Source organism: Ctenocephalides felis, unplaced genomic scaffold, assembly GCF_003426905.1.
Source record: "Ctenocephalides felis isolate EL2017-DRISC unplaced genomic scaffold, ASM342690v1 CF-g0.4_SCAFFOLD_03570, whole genome shotgun sequence".
In the NCBI taxonomy this organism is placed as follows: Eukaryota; Metazoa; Arthropoda; class Insecta; order Siphonaptera; family Pulicidae; genus Ctenocephalides; species Ctenocephalides felis.
In genome coordinates this window covers 23838238-23858226 of record NW_020539724.1, presented here as the reverse complement: position 1 = coordinate 23858226, position 19989 = coordinate 23838238, and the positions used below count along the sequence as shown (strand labels likewise).

General features: G+C 30.7%; 11 non-coding genes across 11 annotated transcripts; all 11 read left to right on the top strand.

Moving 5' to 3' along the window:
• On the top strand, positions 1-70 carry Trnar-acg. Its single transcript has one exon. It is a non-coding gene; the product is annotated as a tRNA-Arg (tRNA).
• Positions 71-150: 80 nt separating this feature from the next.
• On the top strand, positions 151-225 carry Trnar-acg. Its single transcript has one exon. It is a non-coding gene; the product is annotated as a tRNA-Arg (tRNA).
• Positions 226-578: 353 nt separating this feature from the next.
• Trnar-acg lies at positions 579-650 on the top strand. Its single transcript has one exon. It is a non-coding gene; the product is annotated as a tRNA-Arg (tRNA).
• Positions 651-706: 56 nt separating this feature from the next.
• Positions 707-779, top strand: Trnar-acg. The gene has a single exon. It is a non-coding gene; the product is annotated as a tRNA-Arg (tRNA).
• Positions 780-858: 79 nt separating this feature from the next.
• On the top strand, positions 859-931 carry Trnar-acg. The gene has a single exon. It is a non-coding gene; the product is annotated as a tRNA-Arg (tRNA).
• A 79-nt stretch (positions 932-1010) lies between these two features.
• Positions 1011-1083, top strand: Trnar-acg. The gene has a single exon. It is a non-coding gene; the product is annotated as a tRNA-Arg (tRNA).
• A 341-nt stretch (positions 1084-1424) lies between these two features.
• Positions 1425-1497, top strand: Trnar-acg. The gene has a single exon. It is a non-coding gene; the product is annotated as a tRNA-Arg (tRNA).
• A 78-nt stretch (positions 1498-1575) lies between these two features.
• Positions 1576-1648, top strand: Trnar-acg. The gene has a single exon. It is a non-coding gene; the product is annotated as a tRNA-Arg (tRNA).
• A 219-nt stretch (positions 1649-1867) lies between these two features.
• On the top strand, positions 1868-1940 carry Trnar-acg. Its single transcript has one exon. It is a non-coding gene; the product is annotated as a tRNA-Arg (tRNA).
• Positions 1941-2019: 79 nt separating this feature from the next.
• Trnar-acg lies at positions 2020-2092 on the top strand. The gene has a single exon. It is a non-coding gene; the product is annotated as a tRNA-Arg (tRNA).
• A 79-nt stretch (positions 2093-2171) lies between these two features.
• On the top strand, positions 2172-2244 carry Trnar-acg. Its single transcript has one exon. It is a non-coding gene; the product is annotated as a tRNA-Arg (tRNA).
• Positions 2245-19989: the final 17745 nt, after the last annotated feature.

The window sequence follows — 19989 nt, the reverse complement described above, 5'->3', positions numbered from 1 at the left end:
CCTGTGGCGCAACGGATAACGCGTCTGACTACGGATCAGAAGATTCCAGGTTCGAATCCTGGCAGGATCGTTTCATTTTGTCGCTTAAGCGTTCAAAAAACATGTGCTAATATGATATTTACCTCCGAAATATTCAACAGCATGTATGTTGGTCCTGTGGCGCAACGGATTAACGCGTCTGACTACGGATCAGAAGATTCCAGGTTTCGAATCCTGGCAGGATCGTTTCATTTGTCGCTTAAGCGTTCAAAACATGTGCTAATATGATATTTACCTCCGAAATATTCAACAGCATGTATGTGTGGTCTGTGGCGCAACGGATAACGCGTCTGACTACGGATCAGAAGATTCAGGTTCGAATCCTGGCAGGATCGTTTCTTTGTCGCTTAAGCGTTCAAAACATGTGCTAATATGATATTTACCTCCGAAATATTCAACAGCATGTATGTGTGGTCCGACTAACGGATCGAAGATTCCAGGTTCGAATCCTGGCAGGATCGTTTCATTTGTCGCTTAAGCGTTCAAAACATGTGCTAATATGATATTTACCTCCGAAATATTCAACAGCATGTATGTGTGGTCCTGTGGCGCAACGGATAACGCGTCTGACTACGGATCAGAAGATTCCAGGTCGAATCCTGGCAGGATCGTTTCATTTTGTCTAATATGATATTTACCTCCGAAATATTCAACAGCATGTATGTGTGGTCCTGTGGCGCAACGGATAACGCGTCTGACTACGGATCAGAAGATTCCAGGTTCGAATCCTGGCAGGATCGTTTCATTTTGTCGCTTAAGCGTTCAAAACATATGCTAATATGATATTTACCTCCGAAATATTCAACAGCATGTATGTGTGGTCCTGTGGCGCAACGGATAACGCGTCTGACTACGGATCAGAAGATTCCAGGTTCGAATCCTGGCAGGATCGTTTCATTTTGTCGCTTAAGCGTTCAAAACATGTGCTAATATGATATTTACCTCCGAAATATTCAACAGCATGTATGTGTGGTCCTGTGGCGCAACGGATAACGCGTCTGACTACGGATCAGAAGATTCCAGGTTCGAATCCTGGCAGGATCGTTTCATTTTGTCGCTTAAGCGTTCAAAACATATGCTAATATGATATTTACCTCCGAAATATTCAACAGCTTGTATGTGTGGTCCTGACGGATAACGCGGATTCAGAAATTCCAGGTTCGAATCCTGGCAGGATCGTTTCATTTTGTCGCTTAAGCGTTCAAAACATGTGCTAATATGATATTTACCCCCGAAATATTCAACAACATGTATGTGTGGTCTGTGGCGCAACGGATAACGCCTCTGACTACGGATCAGAAGATTCCAGGTTCGAATCCTGGAGGATCGTTTCATTTTGTCTAATATGATATTTACCTCCGAAATATTCAACAGCATGTATGTGTGGTCCTGTGGCGCAACGGATAACGCGTCTGACTACGGATCAGAAGATTCCAGGTTCGAATCCTGGCAGGATCGTTTCATTTGTCGCTTAAGCGTTCAAAACATGTGCTAATATGATATTTACCTCCGAAATATTCAACAGCATGTATGTGTGGTCCTGTGGCGCAATGGATAACGTCTCTGACTACGGATCAGAAGATTCCAGGTTCGAATCCTGGCAGGGTCGTTTCATTTTGTCGCTTAAGCGTTCAAAACATGTGCTAATATGATATTTACCTCCGAAATATTCAACAGCATGCATGTGTGGTCTTGTGACGCGTCTGACTACGGATCAGAAGATTCCAGGTTCGAATCCTGGCAGGATCGTTTCATTTTGTCGCTTAAGCGTTCAAAACATGTGCTAATATGATATTTACCTCCGAAATATTCAACAGCATGTATGTGTGGTCCTGTGTCGCAACGGATAAAGCGTCTGACTACGGATCAGAAGATTCCAGGTTCGAATCCTGGCAGGGTCGTTTCATTTTGTCACTTAAACGTTCAAAACATGTGCTAGTATGATATTTACCTCCGAAATATTCAACAACATGTATGTGTCGTCCTGTGGCGCAACGGATATCGCGTCTGACTACGGATCAGAAGATTCCAGGTTCGAATCCTGGCAGGATCGTTTCATTTTGTCGCTTAAGCGTTCAAAACATGTGCTAATATGATATTTACCTCCGAAATATTCAACAGCATGTATGTGTGGTCCTGTGGCGCAACGGATAACGCGTCTGACTACGGATCAGAAGATTCCAGGTTCGAATCCTGGCAGGATCGTTTCATTTTGTCACTTAAGCGTTCAAAACATGTGCTAATATGAATCGAATGTTTTTTTAATTATTCAAATCGCTTCATCCGTGTTCCCGAAATCGTCGACGAAAATTTGTATCCGAACACACACACACACATCCATTTTTTCTAAGATATGCCAAAATATTCAGAAACCTCTGAAACGTAAAGATATGTAAAAATTTTCATTTTCGATTTTTTGCGATTACTATAACTTGCCCTACGGGAAGTTAATAAATATTTTGCTGCAAATTTAATCTTGAGGCCATAATGAATAAATATTTTAGAACAGCCCACGTTGATTTAATTAGATGTTAAGTGGTTTATAAATATTCTTATGTGTCATAATATTTGAGTTCACGAATTCTATCACAGATGGCGCAAAAGTTTACCTAATGGCTTATGTTAATAACAAATATAAGAAACTTTTAATTGGAGTGCGCTCTATCTAAATGTTAATATTAAGAGCTAAAACTATTAGAGATACATTTTTTATTAATTTGGAAGCATTGGAAAATGTTAATGTTAAGGGCTACCCTAATATTATATATATATATATATATATATATATATATATACATATATATTTAATATAATATAATAGATAAATATAATTTAAATAATATATATATATATATATATATATATATATATATATATATATATATATATATAATATAAATGTGTGTGTGTTTGTGTTTAAGTGTGCAATTGCATGATTTTTGCATTTGTCTGATTTTGCGCAATTTAAATCAAATGTATTAGATTTTAAATATATTTTACAATTCTCTAGGAAATAACAAATCACATTTATTGTATGTCCTGTTTTTAATTAAATTAAAAAATATCAATGAATTAGATTTTTCAGTCAGGCAAATTAATTAAATTGAAAGTTTTTCGTTCTGAGCAGAATTTTCTGTAACATATATGAATCAAATAAAGTAATAACATCCAACATTCGTTATTTGTAGAAAACATCGCACCCGAGAAGCGTACTTATAATGACGTATTAAAAACTTTCTTAAAAATCGATCAAAAACTCATCCGCACATTCTAAGTTGGGCGGTTGTACTGATATAGAGAAATTGCGTTTTCAGCCTCAATTCCTCAATTTCTCACAAAGCTTCGTCTGCTAATTACGTTCTAATGGGAAAACTTTTGACATCCGATATGTTCGATGAGATAATGAACAAGGAACTGTCTGCCATTTATTTTTCACTAACAAGCGCAGACTTGTTTTTATTCTATCCGTATCGTTCTTTACAAAATATTTAAGTTTTCGTATTTATGGGCAACTAAATCGAAGTGGTTCATCAATAATATTTTAGATATGTAGAATGTCCATCCTATACAACCATATCTGGTAGCAGGACAGATAATTAACTTCCCGTAGGGCAAGTTATAGTAATCGCAAAAAAATCGAAAACTAGTGGGGCGCATGGCATCGTGCCTTAAGGCAAATTGCTGGAGCTTCCCGTACCGTAATTAAAAATTCGAGGAATAAAAATAATCAATAATTGTTTCAAATAGTTTCAAATAGATTATTTATTATAAATACATACTGTAAATTTATTTGTGCTTATTGGGCGACGAGCGTATTCTACAAACAACTTATGTGTATGCTTACAAGAAATTTTTAAATTTTTTTTTAAATTTGATTTTTTTGATAATTTTGGAATTTAAAAAAAAATCGTTTTTTTAATTTTTTGACAATTTGGAGATTTTTTTTGTAAATTTCAAAATATTCTCAAATTTTTGTAAAAAATTGTTTTTTTTTTTAATTTTGATGCTTTTCAAATTTTTCGAAATTTAGATATTTTTTTCAAAATGAATGAAAAATTTAAAAAATTTGAGTTTTCTGAAAATGGAATTTTTATTTTGAAAATTTTGATTTTTTTTTTTTGAAAATTTTCAAAACTACGAATTTTTTTTGTAAAACTATTTTCTGCACACCGTCTACACAAGCAACAGGTTTTTTGAATTAATCTAAGCGAATGATCCGTTCTCTCAAAAACTGCATGACAATTTTTACACCCTTTTTGCAAAAACGCATCGCGATCAAGTACTGAATGTTTGCTAAATAATACAAATCGGTTATTCCATACTGTCGAAAATGTCGAGGACATTTGTTTGAACCATATACATAAACTTCAAAATTCAAAATCTTGGTACGGAACCCAAAAGAATTGACACAAAATGTGTACACATTATTAAAATCTCTATAAAATATCTGATAATTTGATGTGCATAAGTCTAGTGAACATTTTTACCGCCAATTACATTTAAAAAAAAAATATTGCGAGTCCATAACCGTTAGACCTGCCTTTCCCAAAATTTTGACAGTTCTTCGTATAATCAATGCAAATAAAATGTTTTTTTGAATTATTCAAATCGGACGCTCCGTTCTCTCGAAAACTATATTACAATTTTTAAATCTTTTTGCACCGTATCTTCAAAACGGCTTGATCTGCATACATCAAAAACTAACCAGCACGTCTCCTTATCAATACGAATCAAATGTTTTTTAAATTATTCAAATCAGTTATTTCATACTGTAGAAAATGTCGAGGACATTTATTTGAACTATATACGTAAAATTTAAATTTAAACATCTTGGTACGAAACCCAAAAAAATACACAAAATGTGTACATATTATTAAAATCTCTATAAAATATCTGATAATTTGATTTGCATATGTCCAATGAACATTTTTGACCGCCAAATGGCATTTTTTATAATAACCGCTAGATCTGCCTTCCCAAAAATTTAATCAGTACTTCATCTTGTCAATACAAGTAAAATGTTTTTGAATTATTAAAACCGGACGCTCCGTTCTCTTAAAAACTGAGTTACTGTTTTTGACACTTTTGCCCCGTATCTTTGGCTCAGCTAGACCTGCCTTTGCCAAAAACTAATCAGCACGTCCCCTTATCAATACGAATCGAATGTTTTTTGAATTATTCAAATCAGTTGATCGGTGTTTCCGAAATCGTCGACAAAAATTTGTATCCGCATACACACACAGACACGCACACACATACACACACGCACATATATCCATTTTTTATAAGGTATGCCAAAATGTTCAAAAACGTTTGAAACGTAAAGATAAATAAACATTTTCATTTTTGCGATTACTATAAATTACCCTACGGGAAGTTAATCAGATTTTTTTATTCACAATTTTTTGAGAAAGCTAAAAGTTGATGAAATAACATATTATTTTTATCAATTTTACAATGTATCAATAATTTTTCAAAAAAAACTTATATTAAATATTTAACTACAGAGAACCTTTATATTCAGTAAATTAATAAACACGACATCAAAAAATTCACAAAATAAAGATAATTAGGAATAAGTAGCATTTTGCCTTAAGGCTAATTGCATAAACTTTCCGATGTTCCGAATTCTACCTATTTAAGTTTCAACTTGCCTACTTGTCCAACTCTTTACCCGTTTACTTGTCTGCCACTTTTCTTGTTTACCTGTCAACTTATTTACTTGTCTACCTGCGCAGTCTACCAGTCAACCAGTGTACTCAGCTGACCTGTCTACCAGTCGACCAGTCTGCTGGCCTATTTTTCTACCTTTGTACCCTTCTACTCTTTTTCTACTCTTTTTCTGCCTACGTTCATATATATACACACACGTATATATATATATTAGGTTGTCAAATATCTCCCTTCCGCTTTTTTGCTCTTGGTTTATAATACAAAAAGGTATATATATATATATATATATATATATATATATATATATATATAAATAGTATAAATATATATATATAATATTCATCGCAAAGAAAGGAACTGTTAGTACTTATACTCTCTCAAACTTTATTATCAGTTCTTCAAACATTAAAACAGTAAATCCTTTAAAATTAAATATTAAACTCGAATTTTTCCCAAGCTTCTTCCATCTGGAGAAGCGTTTTCTTGCGATTTATTATTAATAGATCAAAGTTGTCGATATTTGCAACAGAATATTCAAGTAGGTTTAACTTGTACGTATAATGGAATTCCTAATTTTTTGTTCCTGGTGCTTTTTGTTTTTCTTCAATAAATATATTTCGTTTTAAATATTTTATAATGATGAATCACTAATAAAACTTTGAAATAAATATTGAAATTAAAAAAATAGTAGTTTATCTGTGTAAGAGTAGAATAAGTTATTAAGATCGCAAAAATATGAAAATCGAATATTTTCTATTTCTTTGCATTTGAAAATTATTTTGGCATAATTGCTCTTGCAGATTGAAAATTGAAAACATCTGAGTTTTTCTTTCAGTTGTTCTTTTTAGATTGAAAATTGAAAATATCTTGACAATGTGCATATTTATTGTTAAATTTTCTCAATCACTACTATTATTGAACCGATGAGTTTAACAGTAAAGTAAATTTTTGGTATTTTATACAAATACTTTATTGGTTATTGAATCTGCATACCAATACTCAATTTTGTTGATAATTGTCTGTGAAAACTACTAAATATAAGTTCGAAAAAAATTCTTTATTGACTACCATAAAATAAATTTGGATAAATTACTATAACTAATCACTATTTTATACCCATAAAAATTCAGATTTTTGTGCTAATTTTAGTCTTATTTTTAGCATGCTTTTCTAATTAAATTTATTATTTATTTCAATCGTGATAGTACATATATCAATTCTTATTTTTTCAAAAAAAATAAGAGTAAATTACTGAATTTTTTTTCCAAAATGTACAAAAAAATATATAATGTATTGATATTGATTTAAAATATAATGCATCATAAGATGGCAAATGGCCGTAGAGTAAGTTAACTTATAAAACATAATCATAGTAATCGCAAAAAAATCGAAAATGAAAATTTTTATATATCGATCTTTACGTTTCAAAGGTTTCTGAATATTTTGGCATACCTTAGAAAAAATGGATGTATGTATGTGTGTGTGTATGTGTGGATACAAATTTCGTCGACGATTTTGGAAACACTCATCAACCGATTTGAATAATTCAAAAAACATTCGATTTGTATTGACAAACAGACGTGCTGATTAGTTTTTGGCGAAGGCAGGTTAACCGTTTTGAAGATATGGATATATTTGAAGAAGTGCAAAAAATGGCATGTTCTGAGAGAACAAATCGGCCGATTTGAATGATTCAAAAAACATTCGATTCTTATTGATGTGGATTAGTTTTTGGTATAGGCAGGTCCAGCCGTTTCGAAGATACAGAGCAAAAAGTGAAGAAATTTCGATTAGAACCCATAAACGTCTGCTCATGGTGTTGCGCGGAAGCATGTCGTTATAGCTGAGGTGGTTAACGCATCACCGTTCGCGTTTGTAGATAAGAAAGTCAAAACTGATCGGGTTTGAATCCCACTTCAGTATTTTTTTTTTAATTTCTTTTAACACTTTTTATGTTTATATTATTGATACTGCATGAACTATTTAAAATTCAGTGCATAAATGTATAGTAAAAATTGATGCACTTGAAATAAAATGTGTTCATTCGAACAATAAGTCCGCTTAATTAGATTTTGTTTATATATATTTCATTCAAGCATATATAAACAACGTCGTCTAATCTAATAAGTTTTCACATTTTTTTGTTTTATAATATTTATTCATAGACATTTTTGTTGACTGATTATTTTTGTTCTTCTAATGTTTATTTACGGTACGGGAAATTCCAGCAATTTGCCTTAAGGCACAATGCCATATGCCCCACTAGTTTAAAATCCAGTTGGAATTTTAGTTAGATTTAAACCAATATAATAGTATTGAACATTTTACAGGGAATAATGAAGCTGATGAAAAAGACACACCAGGCTCGGCCAAGACTTTCAAGGTGGATGTTGGAGATCGGCCAAAATCTTTGTCCAAATTCAGGTTAAAAGCCGCATTATCAATACAAATTGAATTTTTACAATATACAACAATAAACGAAATAGGGTATGTTTATAAAATTATAAGAAAGTAATTCAGACCTGGTAAAAAGTCGACCCTGATTGTTGGTACCGTTACCTGGAGCTGTATAAATACATGACACCTGAAAACACAGAATTATTCATTCCTCATCTCGCATGGAAGCAACAAGCAGAATGTACTATTACATACAAACTTTGTTTACGTATTTTTTTGATAAAATTATTTAGTGAAATAGACAACTGTGCTGTATTATGTCATCACCGGTATAGGAACCTCTTATCGCTTCAGGTACAATGCAAAATATCATTTAATTTTAGTGCAGTCTACCCTTCCATAACACGGTACTTTGAAAACTCAGTTTTCGTAGTCTGTGGGCGACAGCCTCCAATAACACAGTACTCCTATAACACGGTTTTTATCCATCAACCCGTAAGTTCTTCGCAACATATGAATGACTCTAGTAATTAGATATTGAAAGAAGTTTTTACATAAATTTTATAATCGACTATTTTATCTTTTACAATATGTTTTAAATATGTTATAAAAATGACAATTTATATAATAGCTGTGCACGACATGGTTTTTACTAGTGTTGACATTCCTCTTTCACAAAACGTCTTTCCGATTTTTGACCTTTCGTCGACGTTTTCTCAAAAACGGTTGAGTCGATTTCAAAAATTTAAAAACCATTCGATAAAACTTGATAGGCACTCGTGTTAGTTAAATTTTTGTAACGATCAGCTGAGTCGTTTCTTTGTATTTAGCAAAAAGATTTAAGAAATTCCGTTCATGGAGTTTGGATGGAATTTCATGGAACACGAAAAATTTTGAATCGAGTTAAAAAATTCAACAACTATTCAAAGATATCATTAGAGAGTCATTAATACTTTGTAATTAATAGCTGATAAAAAATACTTAGTGAAACTTTTTATGTCGATAGATATCATGGTTCTAAAGAATTTACTGAAATTTTGCGGCCCTACGGCAACTAGTTTAATTTCAAAAATTCATCAAAATTTTATTAAATATTATAGTCAAAATTTGTCAGAACATCAAACATTGTTCATTGTCCATCAAAATTTGGAATGAAATACAATTTTAGAGTATACAAGTGTCTGAGCAATATAATTAATATAATTACAGATAATATTAATTAGTTTGAGAAAATTCATTTGGAAATTGCAATTAAGTGAAAGCGAAAACTTTATTTTCGAAATAAACAATATTATCTAAATATCTAAATCCCAATTTTGGTCGATCAAGTAAATTATTACACATTCCTGGAAGTTCATGCAACTTGCTTTAAGGCTGAATGCTACTTTCAACTAGTGCAATTTTTTTTGTATCCTTATATAAGCTCCTCCATCCAGGAAAAATAATTCATTTTATTAAAATATATTTAATAATTTCTTCAATTCAATAAAATATATATCTTTATTTAAATCTCTTTGAAAATATGTTTAATTTTATTTGAATGCCTCGATTAAGTAAAAGGAATTTTACAATTTCTCATGTCTTTTCTATCTATCTTGTATCACCATATAACGCGGTACGATTACTGTGATTTGTACTAAATCTGAGATTTTTATAACACAATTTCCATACAACGCGGTAACCGGTTTTTATATAACGCATTACGAATTAGCCTGAGAGTATTTTAGATTCGAGTTTTTTTTTACAGCACGGTTTCCATATTGAGAGGTGTTATCGGAGGGTTGGTTGCATTTGTTGCTATACCACTTGCATGGGGAATATTATAACTAATTTTAGAATTATTACAATTGTTAAATAAATATGATTATAAATTATATCCATGAGACATAAATATACATTTACGAGATCTTGGTCATAGCAACGTCAATTCTTGGTTGCTGGACTTGGATCAATAATCCGTCGTAACATTTTACCATAAAATTTGACGAATATTAATTCCGCGTTGTTATTGAGCTTATAAAATATTTTATAGCATTTAATTAAATAGAATTCTACTGTTTATCTAATAAATGGAATCTATTCAAAAATGCTGTTACGATCTAAACGTTTCCACGCCTCATAAACATACGAATCGAAATCTATATCTTGTAGGTTTATAACGTAAACAATTTGTCTTCGATCAATATTTTATGAGGGAAAAATTGTTTTATCGTTATAGCATCGCAATAATGTAATCAATTTACGATCCGACTGTCGTTTATATTTCTATGTATTATATATTATGTTTATACAAGATCATTATATGTGCTTTTATTATCCACGTATATACACACTTGTTAGTTATACGTGCATACACATACTTATATATATATATATATATATATATATATATATATATATATATATATATATATATATATATATATATATATATATATATATATATGTAGATATATATGTTCATTATATAAATGTATGTACAATTAAATTATGAAGAAGAAAAACCTAAGCAGAATGAAATACGATGGTGAAATATTTTTTTGTATTTTTGTTACAACTGTTTCTTTAACGCCAAGAGTATGATTATATTCATCTTCTATATTTTTAATATAATTAATATCCCGTAAGTTATTGTAATCGCCCAAAAATCGAAATTGAAAATTTTTACATTTCTTCACGATTTGAAGGCATGTGTGTGTTTGTATGCGTGAGTGTGCAGATTCTAATTTATCTCGACGATTTTGGGAACACGGATCAACCGATTTGAATAATTCAAAAAACATTCGATTTGTATTGATAAGGAAACGTGCCGAATAGTTTTTGGCGAAGGTAGGTCTAGCGGTTATAGACTCTCAATAAAAATAAGTTAAAAAAATGTCATTTGGCGGTCAAAAATGTTTATTGGACACATGTGTACATCAAATTATCAGATATTTTATAGAGATTTTAAAAATGTGTACACAAATGTGTTTGTGTATTTTTTGGGATCCGTACCAAGATTTTTAATTACAGTACGGGGAGTTCAGCAATTTGCCTTAAGGCACGATGCCATACACAACTAGTTCATTATATGTTCTGATATACTTCTCTGTCAAGTAATTTTTTTATTGCATTTTTTAGTCTTATTTATTACATTTAGTCTAAAATATTTTGTCAATATTTTGGCAAAAAATCCTCAACCAATTTTGAACGATTTTAAAATCGTTTGTAAGATATCAGCTGGGAACCGCATTAATTCGTTTTTTAGCCGCTTCTTTGTAATTGTGTAATAAAAACTTTTTTTTCGATGATTTATATGAAATTTAACATTGCCTAAATTTCTAAATATTATATTTTGAAAAAGGATTGCATTATAAAAATTTATTAGATTTTGGAATAAGCAATCAATTATAAATCGCATTTATTAGTTACTAGTAAAATCGAATTCTTTTTTTTGAAAAACGTCGAAATTTTTAATTAAATAACTGAATCTCAATTATTGATTTAGTTAGTAGATTATTTATTTACACTACGCCTATTGTATATGCAACTTGCCTTTAGACAGTAATATTTTGTGGTATATTTAATTCTCATATGATTATTTATCACATTATCCATTATATATAATCCAAAAAATATCCGATTCGTAATGATGGGTAGAAGTGGCGATTAGATTTTGACAAAGGCAGGTCCAGCCGTTTCAGAGATACAGAGCTAAGCGTGCAAAAAATTTGTTTGGGAGAAATAAGCATCCGATTTTTATAATTTAAAAAACTTTTTACTTGTATTGAGAAAATGATTGCTTTTGAGAAAAGTTTTTTTTTCAAATTCCAAAAACATTTTTTTTTAATTATAGGTAAATAATAAAAAATTCGAATTTTTTATTCTAATTCTAGCTAAAGTTCTAAACAGCACTTTTATACTTCTAATAAATAAATTTTTTAACTTCGAAATTCGGTTTATATTATATAATACTTAGAAATATTAGACAATGTATGTACTTCATTTTAAATCCGATTGACTAATTTTTGTTTATTTACTTTTTATAAAATAAGAACAATTAAAGTTACATTAATTTAATATTCCTCGTACGAAAAGTTCCAGCAATTTGCCTAAAGGCACAATGCCATACACTACTAGTTTTTTTTTATTGAATACATAATGCTAAGTTTAATAACTAATATTTTGTGTTATATTTCAGTTTATTATATTAGGTAAGATAGATATAATATTAATTTCAATTTCAACTGATTACTTCTAAATTTTTGATATTATTGATTCTATCGCACCGGTATTTTATATTTTGTACCAATAAATGTCATAGGACAGTTATTTGTTAAATTCAATAAATTCAAATGGCAACTTAATTGATACTATGTACATATAAGCTTTTTTCCATGCCAATAATTAAATCTAGAAATAATATCAGATGGTATTATTTTGTATTTATCTACGATTAATAAAATCAATTTCTTCAGAAAGAATAAATTAGAAAACACATTTTTAAAAAACCGTGCAAGATATCTTAAGATCATTTTAAAATTGTGTACTATGAAAGTATAATATTAAATATTTGAATAGTCCAGTGATTTTCAGCTGATATTTGCAGAACAATTTTTGGTTTCGAAACTAAAACATCTCATATTGTCTAATTTTTCTTATATGTGGAGCAGATTTTGACCTAAAATTGTTTGAAATTAATTATTACAGCTTAAGATAATGTTTAAGATTATGATTTTACCTATTACTTATCGAGAAAAACTTGACTGATTGACACAATATTAGTCGAATAACCAATACTTTTATAATATAGTATTAAAATATATAATCTCTGCTGGAATTTCATTCCGCCATGACAAATGAATTTTATAACCTTTTGTTTTATTTTTTCCAATCAAAATGCTGAAGTATATACAATACTAATCGCATTAATGCGTTTCAAAGTGATTTCAAAAGCCACTTTATCGAATGATTTTTATTCAGAAGTACTCGATTTATGCGAAATGAAATTCTATAATAAATACTTCAAGCTGATATTGGAAATATAAGCTACGCATGTTACAATATATCATGTTTGTAATCAACTCGATGGAATACGCAAATTGTTTTTAATAACGGGAGAACTTCATGAATGTGGAGATCGATGGCAGTGTATTTTTTTTATATTCTGTTGAGTATTAGAATTGAAAAATAATATTGGATGGATATCTCATGCCTGGACTTTCCAATATTTTTTGCAGAACCATTGCCTTCCTCATATCTTTTATGTAAAATTTGAAAACATCCGTGATATTGACCAGATAGTATGAAAGGTTTTTGTTTTGGTTCTGCATTGTATACAAACAGGTTTTATTTACAAAAACGATGGATCTATTGCGTTTGGCATTTTTATTAGTACCACCTCATTGTTCAGGGTTTTACAAATAGTTGCAGATTAATTATCTGGATATATTATATTCTTTTGACGTTATTTTTACTTTTTTAACTTTGCATTATAGTAATTGCGAAAAAATCGAAAATGAAAATTTTTGCTTATCTTTACATATCGTTTTGAAGGTTTCTTAACATTTTTCCATACTTTACAAGAAATGAGTTTATGTGTATGTGTGTGTGTATGTATTTTTGGATACAATTTTTAAATGATGCAAAAAACATTCGATTCGTATTGATTAGTTTTTGGCGAAGATAGGTCCATCCGTTTCGAAGATGCGGGGCAAAAATTGCAAAAAGGGTAATTCAGTTTTTGAGAGAACGGAGTACCCGATTTGAATGATTCAAAAAACGTTTTACTCGTATTTATGAAATAAGAAATTGATGTAATTTCTGGTGAGGCAGGTGTCAAAGATACAGAGAAAAAAGTAGAAAAAAAAGTTATTTGGCGGTCAAAAATGACCATCAGACATATCCACATCAAATTATCAGATATTTGATAAAGTTTTTAAAAATGAGTACTAATTTTGTTACAATTTTGTTGGGTTCCGTACCAAGATTGTTAATTTTTAAAGTTTACTCAAACGGTTCAAGCAAATTTCAAAATTTTTTTCAATATACAAAGTTTTATACTTCAAATACAACTTTTAATCTTACAATTCAGTTTGAAAATGTACATATATCGAATTCGTTATTCTAATCGTGAGAAATATATCCTCAGACGGATTTACTCGGCACCTCTTGCTAATGTAAACTTTCTTAAATGTTTTGAGAAAAGCCAGGAGATTCAAGGCAAAACTGCAAAAATAGAAGCTTTCGAAAGCATTCGATTTGCATTGACGAGGAGACATGCTGACTTATTCTTGTTTATGGCAAAAATTATAGAAAATTTTCATACAGTTGGTGAGAGTACGTATCATCCGATTAGAATGATTCGGAAAACCATATTATTGTTTGTGTTTTGGTGAAAGAAATAATTAGTTTTTGGGAAAGATAAGTACAACCACTTCAAAATTCTGAAATAAAATCCAAATTCACAGTCAATTCAAATGATTGAAATTTGAAATTTGATTTGATTGATTTTGGAAATTTGAAAAAATCGATTTTTCCCATATAGTTTAAATAGCTATTTTTAACTTTGCAATTCAATTTCAAATTGTTTGTATAAGAAAAAAAAGGAACATGAGATATGTCCTCGTATTCCATCCGAGTGGTATGCATTCCGATTTAGTTCTTTTACATATAAACAAATAGTGGCCAAAATATAAGCACTTATATTATTTTAGATTTATAAAATACGAAAGATGAAATTCAAAGTATGAATGATGATTGAAAATTTATTGATTATTGAAAATTTATCGATTATTAGTTGTACTCGTTCACGCTTTGCCATGTTTTGCTCTCAACTAAAAATTTGAACAAAAATGTATAATTGTCACATCTTGTCTATCAGTTTTTTGTCATACAGTCTGTTTGTCTACCTGCTTATCTGTCTACCTTTCTACCAGTTTACCAGTTTACCTCTCAACCTGTTTGTCAGTCAACCAATTTACCTGTGTACCAATTTTCCTATCAAGCTGTTTATCAATCGACCAATTTACAAGTCAACCAATTTACTTGTTCACCAATTGACCTGTATCCCATTTTACATGACTATCAATTTACCTGTCCAACTTGTTTATCTACCAACATATTCGTACATCCACCAGTTGTACTGTCTACGATTTTACATATCCTCCAATTTATCTGTCTGCCAGTTTACCTATCTACTAATTTACCTATTTATCTGTTCATATGTCTATCTATATATCTATATGCATGTTTAGCTGTTTATCTGTTTACCTGTCTACCAGTCTACCAATTGGGTATCTTTTGTATGGACACTGAAAAAATGTTATTTGGGCGATTGTGATAGAACTTAGTAATATAGGTCTCCTGGTCTTAAAAAAATCATAAAATATTGATGGTTTATAAAACGGTTAATTTATAAAGTCTCATCAAAGTTTACGTCCAAAATTCAAGGCTAAAGTTAAGGCAAAACGTTTCTTTCATAACGGTTGTATTTTAACTTCTAAGTCAGGCAATAAATATCCATGACATTTTACTGACATTTACATAATATTTATGTCGTAATGCTTTTATAACATTCCGAAAGAACCCCTTTGGTACAGAACCTTCAAAGCCTATATCAGTCTATAAATATTCAAATCTCGAATACACGGAATTCACTGTATACTAAATATAACGTCAATAACACGATCTGGCGGTATTTCCAAGGTAGTTGACGATGCAAAATTTCCGCACCACGTGTTTTCTAAATATCGTCTATTGTACAGGCAACTTTTATCCGCGGTATCTGTATCAAACACATTTGAATGAATTCTAAAACCATAAAAAATGTTTCAGTATTTTATTGACTATAGAGAAACAATAATAGTTACTTGGAACCCCTGGTTTGAGTTGCACGTGATAAAAACACGTGCGTGGTCGTTTTTAAACCGCTTGGCATTTATTGCACGTGCGCCACAGTTTATATAACAGAAATATTATTCTACTTTTTCCTTTGAAAATTATTTCGAGAATATATCGAATTACATGAGTCAATCGATTCAATCAATTGCTGCACATGTGACGAATCACGTTGGGTAAATTTATAAATAATAAAGCAGAGCGTTTCAGGATTATTGGTCATTAAATAGACCAATGTTATGGTAAGGCCATGTTATGTAGCAATGTTCATACAAAGTTGTACTAAATACTGTCGAAATGTTTGCTGTGTAGACAGGCGGTTTAGATAGAAAGCATAACCTAGAAAATGCACTGATGTCAAAAACCGATGTTATCATAACCGCTTTTTTGTGGTGTGGTTGTTCACAATAATTTATGGGTGAAGTTTCATTTTATGCGTAAAAGGCCTGATGACCCAGCAAATACATGGCATTTTGGCCAGTATTTAGTACCATTTTGTATGGAAACTATTATATTACATGGTCTTGCCTACCATGTCCATAACATTGGTCTTTGTTACAGCAGAATTGGACCCATAATAATTCGACATGCAATCACATAATTTAGAACACTTACCTGGTGTGTAGTTAATAAATTTCTGTTGATGCAAGTGTTGTTGATTTCCTGAAAAATAGAAAAAAAAAATAATTTTTATATACACATATATATTATTATTATTAGTTACAAAAATCAGAACTTAATAGTTCTATAAGTTTGTTACTATGGCTTCTTAATAACATGTCTTTATAGATGACAACCTAAGATTGGCCTATCTCTTTTTGATGTTTTTCGGGAAGTTCTTTATCAACTTCCCAAAGGAGTTTATGCTTTCATAAAACATCCGATTCGCTAATTTTATGTTTTTTCGACGTTTCAAGCCATTCTGAAACGAATGAGACCAAATTTGGAAAAAGTATGTGTGTGTGAACAGATTTTTTGCCGTAAATCAACGTTTTCTCGAAAACGGCTGAACCGATTTCAAAAATTTAAAAGCCATTCTTTGTATCTCGACGAGGACTAGCGTTTCTGAGTTTTGTGCGCCAATCGGCCGGGCCGTTTCTTTGTAAATCTCAGAAAAGTGAAGACATTTTCGTCCACGTTTTAGCCCGCAATTCTGAATCGATTTTGAAAATTCAAAAACTGTTCGAAAGATATTGGTTAGGAATCGTGCTAATTAGTTTTTGGTAATGATCGGCCGGACCGTTTTCTTATAATTAACTGTTAAAAAAAAATTCAAATCAATTTTTATGGAACTTTTTCTGGCAAAATATATCATGGTCTTACAGAACTTACTGAAATATTACGGCTCTGAAAGTTTGAGAAAATGAGTAGTTTGTTTGACGTTTATTAAAATTAAAATTAGACGATATACTTGGTATAACTATAGAGTACTTGGTCTTAATGAACACGATAAATCATTAAAATTCTACGGAAACTGGTTTAATTATAAAAATGGTTGATTTTTGAAAATTTCCTTTTAGAAAATACTCCGAGTTTACGTGTTCGTTCGTTTTCAATTATGTGTAATAAATCTACTCGGAATAATTTCAATCATTCATCAATTAATTCATTTTTTGATTATTTCGATTATTTAGACATATCAGGAAGTTCATATAACTTGCCTCAAGGCAAAATACCAATACCAACTAGTTAAATTGTGCGTTGTAGTCAAAGCGTTGAAGCATTCACCAAATTTTTAATCCATACAAATCGAACAATAACAAAAGCCTTTTCGAGGTGATATATTATTTTAATCCAGATATCCGCGTGAGTGATGAATTCACGTGTGAGGTTTATAGCTCAGAAAATTTGTATGGGTAAATATTATGACATGAACCACGACTTTTTTTTCAAAATTATTTACTGAAATGACTGCAAATTCACTTATAGAACGCGTTTTATTTCATTGTTGATGTCTACGCTGGCCTCTTTCAACTTTCACAAAGTGAAATTTAGGATGTGGTGAAAAAATCTGATTTTCTAATTTTGTTTTCCAACGTTTTGACTCGTTTGAGACAAGATATTCATGATGTATGTGTTTGTGAATATGAAGCAAAGTTTGTCCTTTTTGTTTTCTCTAAAACGCCTGAACCGATTTCAACAGTTTAGGGCTTTTGATGAAACTGGAAAGTATTGGTCGAGGTGTTTCTGTAGATTTTGCAAAAAAGTGTAAAACATTTTTGAAGATATCACTTGGTACTCGTGCTGAATAGTTTGAGTCCTTTCTTCGTAATTAATGGTTGAAGCTTGAAGGTTGAATCTTTGCATGATTATATTTCAACGGATATTCTGAAATGTTATGGGCATTTTAGTAGTTTATTCATACAATAATCATTAAAGTTTAAAATCACTAAATCATTGAATTTGATTTCCAACTTAATCTTAGCCTCAATTCTCATCGATTAAGTTCATACATTTTGGAAAGATTTTGCAATTTGCCCTTATGCCTAGATCTTAAAGTTTTGAAATAAAAATAATACAATCAAATTTGTTTTTGATCTTTTTACGAAAGTAATAAATAGATAATAAATTTCATTAAGTTATGTCTTGGAATTATTATTAACTGCTCGAAGAAAAAAAAATGTTTCCGTAAAAAGTGCTTCAGGAATTTCGCTTCTTTGATGTTGCAAGTCATTCTGAATTCTTTGACACTAATAATGTTAATTTCTTGATATTTATATGCAAAATTTGTATGAAGTTGTGAACTACATTGTGAAATTGCACATAAAATTATATATTGTCAGATGAAAATCAAATAATTGCATAACCATTGATGCCGACGCAACGTTACTGACATTTGCTGACGACGATCACCTACGCTACTGATTACAAAGATACAGATACACATAGACAAACTAACCGAATATACTGATAAATGACAAATTAGGATCAATCCGCAAAAACAGAGGCAATTTTATTTACAAAGAGCCGAAATGTCATGATTAGACTGACTGACTTGGAAAAACTGAAAGTAATGTGCCATGAAGATGAGTGGTGCAGGTATGTCAAATACCTTAGTGTGTCCTTGGACCATAGTCTCAGCTTCACAAAGCATATTAATACAAAAAGTGGACAGGCTTACGGGATGTTAAATCTACTGAGACCGCACTTGAACCGCAACAGCCTCTAAGCGTGAAGAACAAGCGGATACTCTACTTGATATTTATAAGACCGTTACTGCTATACGCCGTTCCTGCATGGAACACGACGACTAAGACAAACTAGCAGAAACTACACTCAGTACAAAATAAGACACTACGACTAGTATTCAACAAAATAAGGGACCCAATGACTAGAAATTACTACTCTACAAAATGTATATATGAACAGACTGACGTACCGACAATACTCGACCATATAAAGAAGCTCACTGAAATTTTTTACCAAAAATGTGGGGATTACCTTAATACTAACATCGCGGGTCTCGGCCAATTTACTAAAGAAGTGGTTTGGTATGGCCAAAACACGCCACGCCAAACTATATACTGATCGACCTATAGCAGCGGATGATACCTACTTGGCTCGTTATCGATTTTCCTAACTTTTTTTGTATGATCATTTATTATTATAAATATTATGGATTTTTTTTGCCTTTTTTGTCACACAATTGTATTACATCATTTATATTTAAATAATTATTATTGTATTGTATAGAACAGATATGAGGGATGATATACCAGCGGTTAGAAATCCGAACAAAATCGTAAGTGTTATGTACACATTCATAATTATTGAAATATGTCTTTATCTATCTTATCTATTTAATAAATTGCAAATTATTTGAGTAAACAGCTTTATCTTTAATTTCAAAATAAACGGTTGAATATTTTATAGTCACAATTTGGAAAGTTTCTAAGGCTCAATTCTCATTGATTACTTCGATTATTTACACATATATAAAGTTTATGCAGTTATGTATATGAAATATGAGAACTTTAAAAAATAAATTTTGAATCAAATTTT